At 38.5% G+C, this 16,591-nt stretch overlaps 1 long non-coding RNA gene across 1 annotated transcript; it reads left to right on the top strand.

Moving 5' to 3' along the window:
• Positions 1-309: 309 nt before the first annotated feature.
• LOC106145969 (uncharacterized) lies at positions 310-16,519 on the top strand. Its single transcript, XR_010470129.1, has 3 exons — positions 310-397; positions 15,519-15,610; positions 16,351-16,519. It is a non-coding gene; the product is annotated as an uncharacterized LOC106145969 (long non-coding RNA).
• Positions 16,520-16,591: the final 72 nt, after the last annotated feature.

Raw genomic sequence — 16,591 nt, 5'->3', positions numbered from 1 at the left:
AGAGTAGCTGATAGGCATGGCCAGTGCGCAGCCCAGTTACTACTCTTTCTATCCTATAAGAAACTCTGTATGGTTCCAGCATATGACTTGTGTTCCCTGTGGAGGGAACAGCTGGGGCTATGTATCACTATGGGATCAGCTGCAGCTCTCTGCTGTAATAGGTGAGTGGCTGGCGTTGTGTGGAGCATTATCTGCTAACGTTTCCAAGGAAAGAGATGTGATTGAGCTCCCAGGGGTGGCTCAGACTGTACTCCCTGTTGGGGCAGGGATCAACAACTGAGATTCCCTGTTCAGTCTCATATTTTTCTTTTGGATTGTAGGTGGCCTGAATTGCATGGTAGAGGAGATTTCTCATAGGTGGCTGTAGGTGGAGCTCAAGGTGACAATGTTAACTTCGGTAAGTATCCCAAATTAGGCTGGGAAGACTCTAGGCCACTGTGTCATTTCAGAAATTCTCACTGATGTGATCAATCATTTATTGCTCTAACTTGACTAATAGATTTACAGCTCAAATCAGGCTTAAATTCTTGTTACATACCCTTTGTTTACCTGTATGACTTGCTGTTTCACTTTGCTCTGGGCATACAGCAAGCTGTGCTGGACCACAATCACGTGTAAACATGTCAGAAAGCATAATATTTTAGATGCGTAAGTGTGATACAGTACTTATGAAATGATGCTTAAGTCTAAACAATTGATTTTATTTTGTAGCAATTTTAGAACCATTAGTGGACTTGTCAGACTTTTCAACCTTGTTATCTCCCAGAATAATGAAAGACAGAGTTTTCACAAGATGCTGTGGTTGTCAGGAAATACTTTTTTTTTTTTTTTTAAATCCTTAGTCATTTTCATATTCTATATGAATCACAAAATCTAGAGAGGACAGACGTATTAGGTTATGTAGTCCATTTCCTTGCCCTGCAAGATGGTTCTCTACCAAAAACCTTTCCAGTGCAATTTAGTTTTAAATATCTCTGCAAATAACAGGATTCCGACCGCTTTCTAAGGGAAGTCATTGAAAAAATTATTCAAAACTATTTCATTGTATTTTTATGTATATTTAGCATACAGATATAGATAGGTAGATGGATATAGATAAATTTTAAAGGACAGCAATTTGTTATCTGATCTTTTCTGGGCTAGGGGGAAAAAATAATTCTAAGTATTTTTCCAGTCCAATGCTATATATATCCAAGTGCCTTAGCAAATGTTAAGGCTTTGCAATTATGTTTTCATATCTATTTTGTTGCAGCAAGGCCCTGTGCCCCCAAAGAATGAGAGTATGTACTCTTGAACAAATTCTTTCAAATACATCCTGACTAAAAAAAAAAAGCTTCTCCTGTTACCATGACTTCTTATCACAGCCATTTAATGTACTGCTAATTGCGATGGCAGGTAAACAAAAGAGTAGGTAAACATGAGATTTGTAAATTGTATCTCTTTATCTTAAATTCATATCTACACATCTCTGCCGCTGTCCTTGATAATTCTTGCTGCCAAGCACTGCAGATCGTCATAGGTATTCCTTCTGAACTAACAATGTTATTGTTGAAACAAATTGCACAGATCTTATTCTTTTAATCTCTCTAAAAGATTAAGATCAAGTAAAGAAGGATACTATAGAGACAGAAGAAGCTAACGTTCATTTTCATTTTGTTTCACCCTTTAACGAAGCTGTTACTATTCCTGCTAGAAGATGCAACAGAAAAAATTTCTAGTGTTTTAAAACGTTGTAGCACATCTATTTGCCCATAAATACAATGATTTGTCACCTCTTTCGGATAGTTTAGGTGATAACAATGACTTGCTGTGTAAGAGTGTACAATCAGAGGATGATTAATAGAAATGCCAAAACTGGAAACAGGTCAGTTTAAGTAAATAAGCCTAAAAATACAGCTTGCTAAAGCAGTTCTTATTGAACTAAAGATAGTATTCTCTCTAATTTAAAAATTGTATGTATAGTTTTAATATTTAAAGTTTTAAAATAAAACCTTTATTCATTTTCTGAATAGCTAGAATCCCAATAGATAAAGATTTTCCGATATTTCTAGTCTTGGTAGTAAAATCATTAATGGTTATGATTTGGCATGCTTAAGTTCCTCAACGAATTGTATCTTAATAAAATAACATGATTGCCTAGGTACCTGTAGGTCAGTTCATGACTGAAAAAAGGGATGTGAAACTCCTGTGACCTTCATCTTTTAATTACACACAGCAAGTTCCTGATGTCTTCCCTCTATAATGATAAAGGCCTTCAGAAACAGACTTGCTTTCCTCCCTTCCCAAAAATATTGATGTGACTTATACCCATGCTACAGTGTTATAACTACTTAATGACTTTTGAAATAAATTGGATTGGGCATTTGTCTACATTCTTTTCTAAGGGCTTCGGTTTTGTACATAGGATGTCTGTGAGGATATTTTGCTTAAAGAAAGTAAAAAGATGAAGTATAAATGAATCACTCCTTTGAGAAGGCTTTTACCTCTTTTGATTCTTGAAGTTGTGGAGCAAAATAAACAAATGAGCAAGATTTTTGCCCAGGAAGCTAAAAATAGAAATCTTCAAAATTTGTGTGCCATTCCTGAGAAGAACCTCTTGGACTAGGATCTGTTTCCCTGTGAGAAATCTTCCCACCAATGCTTCAGGTGACTGAGGAATTTCATGTATTTCACTAGTTAGGAATTTACTGGATAACCAGCACTGGTTGGAGCCAAAATCACTCTGAGCAAATGTGATTACACACTAAAAACATTACTAAATTGTCATTAATCAGGCCTTGTGCCCAAATGGCAATTTCCAGAAAGCAGATCTTATTTCCTTAAAAAATTTGTCTTTGTCTCTTTTCTGCTCTCATAGTGAACATTTTTTAATTTTTAAAGTTGATGAATATCCATGGTCATCTCTCATATCATACATCTACACTGCAACCTATACTAGCATTGCAGCTCTAGCTCCTCATGATACACCTGAGCTGGCTTTAAAACAGGTAGCTTGGATACTAAGCCTAGCATAGCCAGACAGGAGCCTAGAGCTCCATTTAGGCTGTTTGATGTATTTAGTCTTTAACAGTCTTTGCTGAGACTCATCCTGCTTTGTGATGTACTTCTGTCAGTCACCGAACAGGGTAGTTAAGTCAGCTTGGGTATGTCCACCTAAGCTACGCTGCCTAGTGGGAAACCAGGCAATTGAATTTGCGTAGGGTAAAGGAAGGTCAGACTGCTGTGGAGGCAATAGAGAGATTTGCGACACCTAAGTGGTTTGTGGTGGCTTCAAACTGAAAAAAATTACAATACAGGAGTTACATTACTGTCTTGAGAGTTTATAATATTTGATTTCTCTCCCCAGCAGATGCATAAATGACCAAATTCTGAAAGAACGATGGATTTAGACAAATCAACTGTAACAAAGAACCTCACAACAGTCGAGAGCAGGGGTATCAAACTAATTTTTCACTGGGTAACACATCAGCCTCGTGGTTGCCTTCAAAGGGCTGAATGTAACTTTAGGACTATTTATACAGCAAATATTTGTAAAATATTTGCAAAAGCAATTATTTGTAATGATCTACTAGATGTGAAACTGGTTTTGAGAGCAACAGGAAAGTAAAAGGCTCTCAGAATAGAATCAGAAAAGGTGTGTGGCTTCTTTCCACTCCATGGCAACTCAATACTAGTAGTTTCACCATTTTCAATAACGCTAGTAGAAACTCAATAGTTTCCACTCAATAACTGCAATTACACATTAACTAAAATGGGATAAATCATTCAGGTACTCTTATGCAGCCTTTAGCTTTTTCAATACTTCTCTCTTCTCTGAGCCTCCTCATCCTCCAAACTGGTACACGTGAACACATCTTCTAATCAGAAATACCATAGAAATTACAGCGTACTACTCCTCCACACTTAGCTTGAGCAACTTGAAATATTCCTGTTAGCACAAGCAGAAGAGGGAAGTGCTGACATCACGTAATAATGCAATATACAGCTGGTAAAATTATATATACCTCAGAGAAAAACAAACAAAGAGAACAAAGTTATTTTAAAAACTATGCTGTGCTCTCTTCTGCAAGGCACATTTGATCTGTGCACAGAGAAATCCCAGAAGGTGTTTCCTCTAACCATAACTTTATTGCAATGATAATCCTGTAATGCAGGGGTGTCAGGAGCTTGGGGACAAGGAGCTCAACACTGCCGCTGGATTGAAACAAAATGCTGGGCCGGATACAACAAGTCGGGGGGCCAGATATGGCCCGCGGGCCAGGTGTTTGACACCTGTAGTCTAGAGTATTCAGCCCAATCCTCAAATAATTTAACATAAAAGCAATCAAGCAAACCAATGCCAATTTCTTATATCACTCACACCCTCCTTAGATTATTTATCTGAGATTTATTTTTACAAGTTTTCATTTTTATAGTATATTTTTATTACCATTGACAGAAAAAGTATTTTTTTTTCAAGTGGGATGTAACAATATTACAGTGTGCTGCCCTTTGTTCTATACTATATTTTATTGTTTTTTCTTAGTAGTAGTAACAGTAATAATATTAACGCTTTTATATTACTCCATGTATTGAAAACAGCTTTGCTGCCAACAACTCAGTGTCTTCTGAAGGGTAGCTAGATATTGTATCTCTGTTTTAGAGATAAGCTGAGACAGAAGATCTTTAACAGCTAGCCTTTGAAAAGTATCCATAATAGTTGGCCTTTGAATTCTTTGTTGTCCAACTCTAATTTCCAAAGGTTCCTGGCACACCTGCCTCTTCTGTTACCTTCAACACAGGAATCAAGTATTACTCTGAAAATAGGAACTGAGGAGGATAATGGACAGGGTGTCTGCATTTGTGTAAGATGACATTTCCTCGTACGTACATTCAGTTCTTCAATCTCCAGCTGTTTCATACCATAACCAGCATATGCTCCACCCATCGTGTGGCCACAGTCCCACTGCTGCAGAGCTGAGCAGGCCAACCTCAGTCTCTAGAGAGTCTCTAACTACTCTGCTTTTCCTTCCTTCTCACTTTTCATCCATCAATCATCTCTATATTCCTGCTTGTTATCTGCTGATTTATCCATGCATTGTCTCTAATTGTAGTCCCTTCCTACCATTTTTCTACTCTTACGTTCCTATGCTTGCTTGCAAATGGCTGAACAATCTTAGTGGTGTAAGTGTGATGAATTTACCAGTCCAAAAGAATGTTAAAATTAAAAGGAGTGTTTCCATCATATGTTACACCACACTTTCTACCACAATCGTTTTTATGCAGGAGTTCACATTTGGTTCTGCTTTCCTTCCCTCCTACACTTACATTTTTGCCTCTGCCCCCTCCCTCGTATGTGTTTTGCTTTCTCCAGTCAATGGCAAGATTTAGCAAATGGCTATACATTACTGATTAAATAAAACCACAGTAAAAATCTATTGGTGTATTTGTGGGTGTGAAGATGCAATATTCAGAATGAAAATACCATCAATTTTATCTTTTTATGATAAATTTTGTAAAAGAGCCTGTCATGAGAGTATTTCTAATGCAGGAAAAGAGAAGAAGGCAGCGTGAAAGACTGTGGGACATTGTGGTACCTGTACTTATATTATTTCACAGTGGAAAGCTGATGAGTTTGGTGTGTGATGTTTTATATGCATTGAAAGATGCTTATATTTTTAGGATTTCTGCAAATGCTGCTTATAGATCAATTTATCACATAGGATAGCATATGAAGGTTTTTATCACTGAGTTTTAATCAAAACTAAGTAGAAAATAAATTGGATAATAATCTTTTTCATTTGGGGGATTTTTTTTTTTAAATAGTTCATTTCTTTCAATGTTGGCTTAAGCAAAAAAATTTCTGAACTGAAATGGGCTTTTGAACAAAGGTCTGATTTAAATATAGATAGAAAAGGGCAACATTTTTCTTTACTGCATTTTAGTTCATTCTAGCAAAGTTTGCCAGTGCGTGTTGATAACTATTTACAGAAAAATCCAGACAAATTTCTGTGCCTCTCCCCCCAAATATTTTTCAGTGCATTTTGAGAATATAGTATTCCAATAGCTGTTTCATGGTTAAAGTTGTAAAACATTTTTTATTGGAAGCTTTTAATGTTGGATTTCATAGAGGAGAACTTTTTTCTTTTAAAGGTTGGGTGTGATGTGTAGTCAGAAGAAGGTACTTGGAAATGACCCAAGTTCAGCTGCATAAGCTGTTTGTTGAGAGGATGGAAACTGAAAAGAAAATGTTTTCCTTTTTACAGCAAAATATTTGTTTTTTGAAAAGCCTTATAAAAATGTCTTGTCTGGAGACTTAATGCGCTTGACTAGTACAAGAAAGCCAAGGGTTATTATTAAGTACATAGGACTTGGTCTGTAAGACTGTGTTCAATGTACTGGAGCTACTACAAATACTCGAACATCAGTTTAAAAAGTTTTAGCTGAATCTTGTGAGATTTAAAAGGTCTTTTTACACATTCAGCAGGACTGTGCCCCTGGGAAGCAAGGGAAGAGGAGAAGGCAGAGGGGCTTGCCTATTTTCAGACATCATACTTGGGTCTGTAAACGGGCAAAGAGGTGAGATCTCTGAGCCCATTTAACAGTTTGGCACAGCTGAAAGGAGGATTCCAGGTTCTGTTCTCTCCTGCTTTCTCTTCTGCTTTCCCTGACTTCTGCCCCATGATCCAAACTCCTTTTTACAGGCACTGTTACTTGTTCAACTACTCATGAGCTGATTCAGCTCGTTAAGTCAGCAGAAAGAAGGGAGGAGGGTTTTTTCTGCTGAACCAGGCAGTCTATTGCTATTTTATTTGTTATGTTTGTCATGGAAGAGTCTGCATAAACATACAACAAAAAAACAATCATAGTCCTGAAAAACATATGGTATTTTAGGAATCAGAAGCGTTTGGATATGTGCTTAAGCCATTATTAGTTCAGGGCCCAAAAAAGGAACACTTGATTTTATCTTTCCAGGTGGAAAAAAAATAATAAATCAGGATATTCTGATGGGCAACAGTATACCACAATCACAGAACCATGCTCTCTGGAGTTCTGCAATCCCTGTCACCCCAGAATAGTTGAGAAGCAGGTTTTTTTTCATTTAAAGGTCTGCTTGGATGTCAGCATTTCACAAACACTGGGCAAGTCCAGGGTAAATTGGCTTCCTCTTCAGTCTTAAAGCTGGCACACTCTCCTCCCCTTAACCTCTCTGGTTTTAGCCCCTTGTGTTTTCCAAAAACTTCAGAGACAGATTGCATTTTCTATCTTGTTCATAAATGCAACTCCCCCCACACTTTTGTTCATCTGTTCAGTGCTCTGAAACAGGTGAGTTGTGTTTCCTTTCTATTGAAAATGATGATGTAATGGGTAAAACATCGGGAATTATTAAACAAAATGCTGAAGTCTTAATTCCATATGGAAAAGGTAAAGGTGCTAAGCTAAGCTTTATTACATTATGTTTACCACATTAAATCCATTACAACTTTTTAGTTTTTCTGCTCCTTGAACAGCTCTGGTCACACGAATGTTGTTTCAGACCATAATTAATAACAATAATGAAGTGGCTTTGTTTTTTGGTACAAATTATCTTTTTTTATTATATTTTTTCAAGTGGGTAGAAAACACCATATCAGTCTTGATTTTTTTTGAAATGTGGTTGCTACTGAATCAAGATGATAATACTTTATTTCTGCAACTATACTAAGACATCAGTAAAATATGGTGTGAAAATAGTAGGCCTCCCAAAGGGCCTAAATTAGACATGACATCCTTGTAGGTGCGTGTGTTCCAAAGTAGGGTATTTCAAGCTCAACATGTTAATCTGAATATGTGTTTGCTATTAGCAACGGAGGTCAGAGCTTCACAGGTTATCCTGTGCACAAGGATAATCTTTGAGTTTACCTCTTATGAGACATACTGTGGATGCTTTTAGCCTTATCTACTGACAGTGATGAAGACAAAAGGATTTGAACCAATGGTTCAGCATCTTTTAGCCTGGTTCCAGCCTTTTTTTCACCTCCAAGTGTAGAGATATTCTCTGAACAGCAAAAGTTACAACCCACCTACAGTGATATGATGCTCATTATTGCACATCATAAGAGGGACTCAAGGAACTATGACTTTGTAAGGAAAACCTATTTATAATGCCTGGTATTAAATTTTGAATGGTTATTTTTGCATGTCTTAAGGAAAAGTCAGCCTTCTACAAAGGAATTAAGTGTAATGCACACCCCAAATATAAGTATCTGTAATAGCGTTTGTTCTATGGACAGTACAAGTACAGAAGGAACTCTAGATGCACAGTAGAAGGATGACAATGGTAAATTAGCTGAATTTACAACAAGCAAACTGGTGCATAATTTGACCCAAATATCAATAATATTATAGAGCCATGTAGTTCCTTCCCCTCTGGAAATGGAATATTGAACATCCAGAGGGCATAAAGGTCAATAATACCATTTCTCCCACTGGCTTTCTAATACTGTACAAGATCTAGATTAGGTAGAAGTTGTCAAACATAGATTACATAGATCACAGAAATGGAAAAAAAAGAAGAGCTTTGAGTTTTATTTCATTCTTTTTGCCTCCAGCAGTTGAACTTGGAATGAAAAAAGGAGAAAAGAAAACTGCTTTCATGACACGTTTACAACTCTTTAATTATAGACCTTAACCTTGGCCTAGATGCCTTCCAAAGTGGAGTTTCCTAAACTCTAAAATCTTGGTGTAAGACTAGCTAAAGAGCAATTATAGAGCAAGTAGTTTTCAATTTGAAAAGTATAGAAAGAGCCTCACTTGGGTGTTGTCACAAGAAGAGTAATTCGAGAGCCCGTTACTAAATCTTGTCCTTCAGTGTGCAGATCCAGAGTCATTGTGATTACTTACTGTTGCCTTTGAAGCTGAACAAGCTGTGTTGCAACTGTTTTTAGAAATGTTTTGTTGCCATTAATTTAGCAGTCACTTTTCTTTTTGTGGTATTTCCTCATTTCAGAACTGGAGACTTATCTACACGGAGCAATTCATGAAAATTAATGTGAGTCAACTGAAGATGTGACTTAATTCATGAAAATTAATGTGAGTCAACTGAAGATGTGACTTAGAAATAGATCAGTTAAACGTCATTAAAACCCCAAAGGACCTTCTTATCCAGAATTGAAGTGGTCTTAATTTAATTTAATTTACTTCTACAGTGAAGTTAGATCATTCAAATGTAATTCTAAAGGAGAATATCCACATTAGGGTTTAATACAGTTTTACAGCTTCTCCTTAAAGTAACATCTTCAGTTAATTCACTTTCGTGATTGTCCCCATATAAATAAATCCCTAATCCCACAAGTGTTTTTAGTTCTGGCTAATCCTTGACACTTCTTAATAAGGGAATGCATAATCCAGATAGTGTCTATACCAGTTGCTGGGCTGGAAAACATCCAATTTCCAGTCTCAGCTGCATCTGGGAGGACTTGGACTCTGACTATTCAGCTTTACCAGCAAAGTATAGGAAGCTGTAAGACAGGTTAAACCTAAGGCAATAGGTTTTTCTTCCCCAAATCAATTAGCTGATACTAATACAATCAGACTCTCATCTATTAACCAAGCTAAAAAGCTTTTAAGCTGATCTGCAGGGGATATCTTTAGCACCTTCATCCAAACTTTCCCTGAGGGGTGAACCATTTTCAGTTAAATGTCATGCGTGAGAGGATGCTCGAACCATGCTGTAATGCCAAAGTGTAATTATTGGACAGAGATCTTGAGAAGTCTGCGTAGGCGGAGATTTAAATTCCATACTGGATTTCTTAGGTCTCAGTCAGCAAAGGCTGCCTAGAGGATGCATAGGTTCGGTATATGTTCCAGCAGACAGCTCAGTACCTCAGGCATTTAGGCAACTTTAGGTGCTTTGTGTAGATTATGCCATTATATATTTCTCCAAGAGGACTTAATGCTGACAGGAAATTATATGATTTGAGCTGTGGTGTTAAACCAAGTCTGAACTGTTACACTTTTGTTTTGTTTGCCTTTAAGTAGAGCTTTGAGGTAAAGACAGAGATGAAGTACAGATACAGATAGTGATGGCACTGTGGAAACAGTGACCCTTATGGTATGCAGAGATCTGCATTTCATTCTATGACAAAAGCATGTGATTGATCCTGGTATGCACAAGTCCTTGGTCGCTCAGGTTCTGGAGTTGAAAGTAATGAAGTGGGCTGACAGACACATCACTCATTTGTACAAAATTGGCCACAGAAACAGTGCTCATAACCATGCTGGCCTGTGGCAGAATGCAAACCCCCCTCCCTTCTTCAGTATGGCACATCTCCCCCTTTCTCTGCTACTTGAGGCTAACAGCTTCTTTTGTTTGGCCCAGAGCACCCTGGCTCCTGGGACATTAGGAGAAGGGAGTGCCGAGGCACACTGAGCCGCGCCCAGCGTGGGGGATGTTTGGAGGCTTCAGGGGCACCCACAGCCAGTGTGGGGGCTGCAGAGAAGCTTCTAGAATGCCTACAGTCAGATCTGATCAGATAAAAATGGGATTCTCGTCGAGACTCCGCCCATTGTGTGGGTCTCTCGGAGCACGAGCAAGATGCTGCCGCTGAGAGCCCCCCTCCCCGGGAGGGAGACTCCGCTTGCCTTGCCGCCATGTGTGTAAGAAAAACTTCTCGCAGGATTGCGAGTATATTTATACTTTTTGTGCACATATGCACGTATAACTTTCTGCGCTCCATATGAGCGCGTGTAAAATTAATCCTCGCACAATCGCGAGTGTATTTTCCTCCTGTGCACATATGCACGTGTAACTTTTTGTGCACATTTGCACGCGTACTTTATTTCCTCGCACAATCGCGAGTGTATTTTCCTTCTGTGCACACTTGCACACGTAACTTTCCGTGCCCAATACAAGCACGTGTATAAATTATTTCCTCGCACAATCGTGAGTGGCCGCCAAGAACCCCTCGCACAGTCGCGAGTGTATTTTCCTCCCGTGCTTCCACATAAGCACGTGTAGGATTCCGTGCACACTTGCACGTGTAAGTAAATTAACTCTCGCAGGATTGCGGGTGTATTATAAATTTACCCTCGCGGAATGGCGAGTGTACACTTCCCGTACTCACTACGAGTGCGTGTATCTCTTTAAAAATAATCCTGCACCGTGTTTAGGCAAGTGTGTATTTCTCCGGGACTCAGGGACGGCTCCAGCATTGTTTTGGGTGAAGCCGCGTGCATGCACACTGTGGACCACCTGTTGTATTGGTTGCCGCCTCTTAAATAATTTTCCTCGACTGATATCCGAACCTTTATTTAAGTCACTATTGGAGTGCTAAAACCCTGTTTCTCACCGGTTTAATAAAAGTTGTTTTTGGACCTTGTTGTCCCTTAAATTAACCTACAGGGTGCCTCCGTGACATGGCCTTATGAGCTGCCAAATTCAGAACAGACTCTTGAACTGAATTGCTTTTGGATTCTACTGACTGTATTGATCATATCTCCACTAACTACAGTGTGAGTGAGGACATCTAGCTCACATGTAGGACACTATGTTTAGATGTCTTAAACTAGAGCTAAGTCCCATCCTTATAACTTTTTTAACTTTTTACTGAGCATCTCTTTTTTTTTTTTTTTTTTTTTTTTAAAAATCTTTTGATCTGTGTACAAGCTATAACATGATGATAGAGTAAATCCAACATAGAGGTCTTAGTCTTGGATGGAAGCCACCCTGGTCACAGGTCAAAACAGCCCCCTCACATGTCTAAGCTAGACTTCTCCAAAAATTTTTCATGGGCTAGCTTTGTTCCTGCTGACTTTATGCCATTTGGTTATGGATTATCTGTATCAGCTCAATATTAGGGGAAAGCAGGTGTTTCTGTAGTGACATACAGTTACCACAAAAGCACGAATCCAATATAATCTCCAAGTTTTATCATCTAGCAAATTCAATAGAACTATGGTTACATGGCCACAGTTAACCCAGAAGAAATGTTTACTGCTACATGAACTGGCAGTGCGCAGAACTACATCCTCGTATCCCACTGAAATAAGAGTACAGGCATTTCCTCTTGTACGGAAAAAAAAAAAAGCTCAACAACAACAACGAACTCAATGATATTTTGAAAGGCTTCTGCTAATTACACTCTATTTTAGATCTCAGACAAAAGAACGCCATATCAGTGGCTAGGTACCTACTACCCTTGTTCTCAGTTTATGGTAGTGCAATAGTATCATTGTCACTTCTTCCTTCAGCACCAAGTTTTCCAAAAATGTTTCTTAACCACATATTTTAGAAGACCCTCAAACCTTAGCTTCTGAACTCTGATAAATCATAGCCTGAGGTGGTCTGACTGGAAAATGAGAAGCCACTGAATAAAGAAAATGCTGAAATTTCACTCTCCATAGGGATTACCAGTTTCATTAGTTTCAGTGAAAACCACATTTCCCTAAATTTAGAGCTGCAGCAGAGCTCAATACAGATAATGCATTTAATATATGCTCTGGGCAGTGAAGTTGAAACTATTTTCAAGTCATTTTCTTCAGTCTTGGATGCAGCCATCCTGTAAGTTTCCCGATAACTTAGAATTTTTCTTTCTCAGAACAGCAAGTGATATTCTTCAAAAGCAGCCAACATTCTTTATGACAGGGGTGTAGCATCATTTCACATAGTGTAATGTTTTATCACCACCTGGTAATATAATGGCACAGTATGATAGCACATGCACTTCAAAGATACGTTTTTTCCCAGTTCTGTACTAATGTCAAACACTGTTGAATAATGTAGAGGCTTTTCATTTTTTTTCCCACATGCATCTTAACTTCACCAAACTAAAGACAATTCAAACGTGATGGCAGGACAGAAAAACCCAGATGTATTCTCATTAGAAATATGAAGATGTAGGTATTGTGTATTTCTACAAGGCAACAAAGGTGTGCAAACAAGACAGGAAGTGAAGGTAAGGGATACAAAGCAAAATTTTATGGCAAATATGTTTTTTTTTTTTTCTTCTTCATAGTACTGTTAACTGCAGAAGAAGGGCACTGAATTTCGCTGTATTATGGGCAGACACCTGACATTTATCTCACTTTTGGTGACATCAAGTGTTCAGTTTTCTGCCCTGAAACATTTGATAATTACCTTTGACAATTTACAAATAAACTCAATTACATAGTAAATATTAATTTTTGAATAGTTAAGATGATGTGACTTCCTGGTCCATGACTATGGCTCTTGGTGACAACAGTGATCCAACAATAGTAATAGTAAGCAGAATTTTATTGGAATGTTTATGTTTGCCCTGGAAAGATTATTTTTAGCAATGTGGTTTAGACTTTTTCTGGATTAAATCTGCAGTTTGCTAGGACAAAAATATTTGTCTCTAAGTAAGTTTTGGCTATATGTGGCATTATGGCATTATATGTGCAACATATATTATATGTGGCTGTATATGGCATTTTAAACAATTTGTCTACTGAACAGGCTGCCCAGAGAAGTTTTGGAGTCTCCTTCTCAGGAGATGTTCAAAACCCGCCTGGATGTGTTCCTGTTCAGTCTGCTCTAGGTGACCCTGCTCTAGCAGGTGGGTTGGACTAGATGATCTCCAAACTTCCCTTCCAACCCCAACCATTCTGTGATTCTCTGATTCTATGTGGTAGTTTACAAATATTTAAGAATTTACATTAAAAAAATTCTTTCATGGGAGCACATTGTGCTATTTCAAAGAGGATGGTATACGTCCCATCAGTACTGGATGGCCACCTTGCCTACCCTTTATTTTAAATTAAAACAGGTGTAAATGATTGCACAGGGATAAGACATAGGGGAGTCTGGCCAGATAGAGTTAAATATCTGGTGATAGAATTAACATGAGGTGATAGAATTAATGTCTGGTGAAAAAACAACTGTGTTCAATGTTATGTGCTATATTCTACATGGCTAGGTTGTAACTAAACACTTCAGACCTCTTGCATGGTGTTTCTCTAAAGGTTGTGTTTGTTGCAGAGGTTTTTAGAAGAGACTTGTGTTTCTTAGCAGGGATTTGTGTTCCTTGGGATTGATATAACAGGATATTGCAGTCCTTCCCACATTACTAAACAGGTGGAAGCTTTGCAAAGAATAGAGATCTACTAGAGAAAAGATGAACTGATCTACTGTATTTTGTTTTTTTTTTTTTTCTAGAGTTCAATTGATTTTACAAGGCTCAAGGGTGGTTAGAATTAAAGATCTTAAAAATAAATGGGTTTGGCATTGTTGTTACTCTAAACAGTAGGATTATCTGGAAATTGCACGGTTGGGGTCCTTACCAGATTTTTCAGCTTTTTTCCTTTTTTATCCTTGGTGTGAAGGAAATGGTAGCCTAGAAATTAAATTGTACTAGAAGGGTTCCCACAAAGCATATGATAAGGGCAATATGGAAGTCTGTGGTCAAACTAGGAATCAGATGGTACAGATAACAGTTCTGTCTCAAATCCTGTCATTTATGGTTCACAGGAATTCTGGTCCAAAATAAGCAACAACTGGGGCACTGTTCCATATTTAAAATCTTGCCTAAATTCAGAGGGATAAATTTGAAGTGTGGAATCTGACTCTAGGGGTGGTGAAGAACTATCTAAGAGAGACCAGGTCTTTTTGGCTGACAGATGCAATCACTGCTTCCATGAGGCCTAAGCACAGAGGAGTGCAGGGGCTCACTGCTAGGGATGATTTGGGTTTCTAAGTTGATTTAGTGGCTGAAACAGTGTTTTTCAGGTAATTGCTGGAACTGAGCCCATGCAGTGTCTACTGTGAACTCCATATGGTAAATTATAGATTCTACTAGTGATGGATACAAAGCAGAGGTGTTGCTTAAAAGATTTTGGAAGTAAAGCTCTGTATTCTGCTCTAGTGAATTGCATAGCATAGAATTTTTCTTGCATTCCTTCACCTCTGTAGAAGAATGAGGACATAAGTGAAAGAAACACACCTCTTAATATAGGCAAGTGACAAGTGGATCTCAATTGTCTTCCACCAGCTGGGAGCTAAGTAGAGCCTTTTCTCATTTAGCAGTTGTGGGAAAAGCAAACCCCAGTCTGTAGTGTAGAGAATTACCTGTTGTCTACTAAATTTCCTAGTAGCTTCAGTTAGATCCCTCCGTATTTTGTCCCCTAGATTGTGATGAAATGTTACTCATTGTGCAACAGATGACACATTCTGCACTAGAACTAACTTTGTAGTGCAATGCAGGTTTGTCACATCAGTGGTCTACTTCCCAAGGCGGTTGTCAGTCTATATAAATGTGGATGAACCATCTTTACCTCTGGGTCTTGGGTCTCCCAAAAGTGGCAGCTTTACACATTCTGTTCTATCAAACTGTACTTCCTCCAAGGTGCTTCTGACCCTTTTTTCCCCTTCACTGCTTCCTTCCAGTTAGCCTGCTTACCTTTACCCTGTCCCTATATAACTCCGATATGCAGCCTCCTCTGGGTGTGAACTTGCAAGGATGAGGACACAGGAGGTGAATGTTCTTGACAGCAGGAGACACAGTTTGAGCACATTTTTCGCTCCTTTTGTGTTTCCTCAGAGACAACTCCACTTTGATAATTCTCTGCTTTTGAATTCCTGGTCTGAAATGGACTATAAACCACAACTTTCTCAAAGTGCTGTGAGATGCAGGTGAGATGGAAAATTTATATGAAGAGCCAAGTGTTATTATTATTGTTAGTAGAAATAGTTAACTACCTTTTTCAAAAATAACACTTATAGTCTTTAGTAGCATCCTCATGATAAGGCCCTGGAACTCTTTGCAAAACTGGGACCAAAATGAAGAAGAGCAACAAGCTAAGGAAGGACAAATGTGTGGATGACAGTCATCAGAAAGTGTAGAGTGATAGCTGGCCATATGACTGACTTGTTGTGGTATCTTTGTACCTCCTAAGTTATTTATGTAGCTGTTAATAGCCTCCAGTCGTACCTACACATTGTATGTGAGCTGCAGGGCCCAAAAATGCTTTGAAACCTTTAAATTGTATGTTTCCATTTGAAGCAGTTTTCCTTGAGCTGGAGCTTAAGCTCACTCTTTGCAGTAGAAATAAGTGGGGCCTTCCTGGAAGAACCTTCAGCCATCTCATTTGGCTGACCTCCATGACATGATGTTGTCCTGAGGGCAAAACAGTCAGAGTATCCTATAGTGCATCCATGTAAAGTGCATACATAACCAAATGTGCTTTCAAAAGTGCATGGGGTTTCTCTACTAGGTGCTCTAGTTGGATTGCTGTAGAGCTGACTCTTACAGAATCATAGAATCATTTTGGTGGGAAGAGACCCTCAAGATGATTGAGTCCAACCATTAACCTAACTCTGGCCCTAAACCATGTCCCTAAAACCTCATCTATACGTGTTTTAAATACTTCTAGGGATGGTGTTTCAACCGCTTCCATGGGCAGCCTACTGCAGTGAATAAAGAGCAAGCCTTTGAATAAAGAAATTTTTCCTAATATCCCATCTGAACCTTCCCCAGTGCAACTTAAGGCCATTTTCTCTCATTCTATCACTTGCTACTCAGGAGAAGAGACCACCACGCTCCATGCTACAATCTCCTTTCAGATAGTTTTAGAGAGTGAGAAGGTCTCCTCTCAGGGAGGCCCAGGAACTGCT

This window comes from Columba livia, chromosome 2 (assembly GCF_036013475.1).
Source record: "Columba livia isolate bColLiv1 breed racing homer chromosome 2, bColLiv1.pat.W.v2, whole genome shotgun sequence".
NCBI lineage: Eukaryota > Metazoa > Chordata > Aves > Columbiformes > Columbidae > Columba > Columba livia.
Note: the sequence above shows the minus strand (reverse complement) of the source record. Positions and strands in the feature narration are given on the sequence as shown.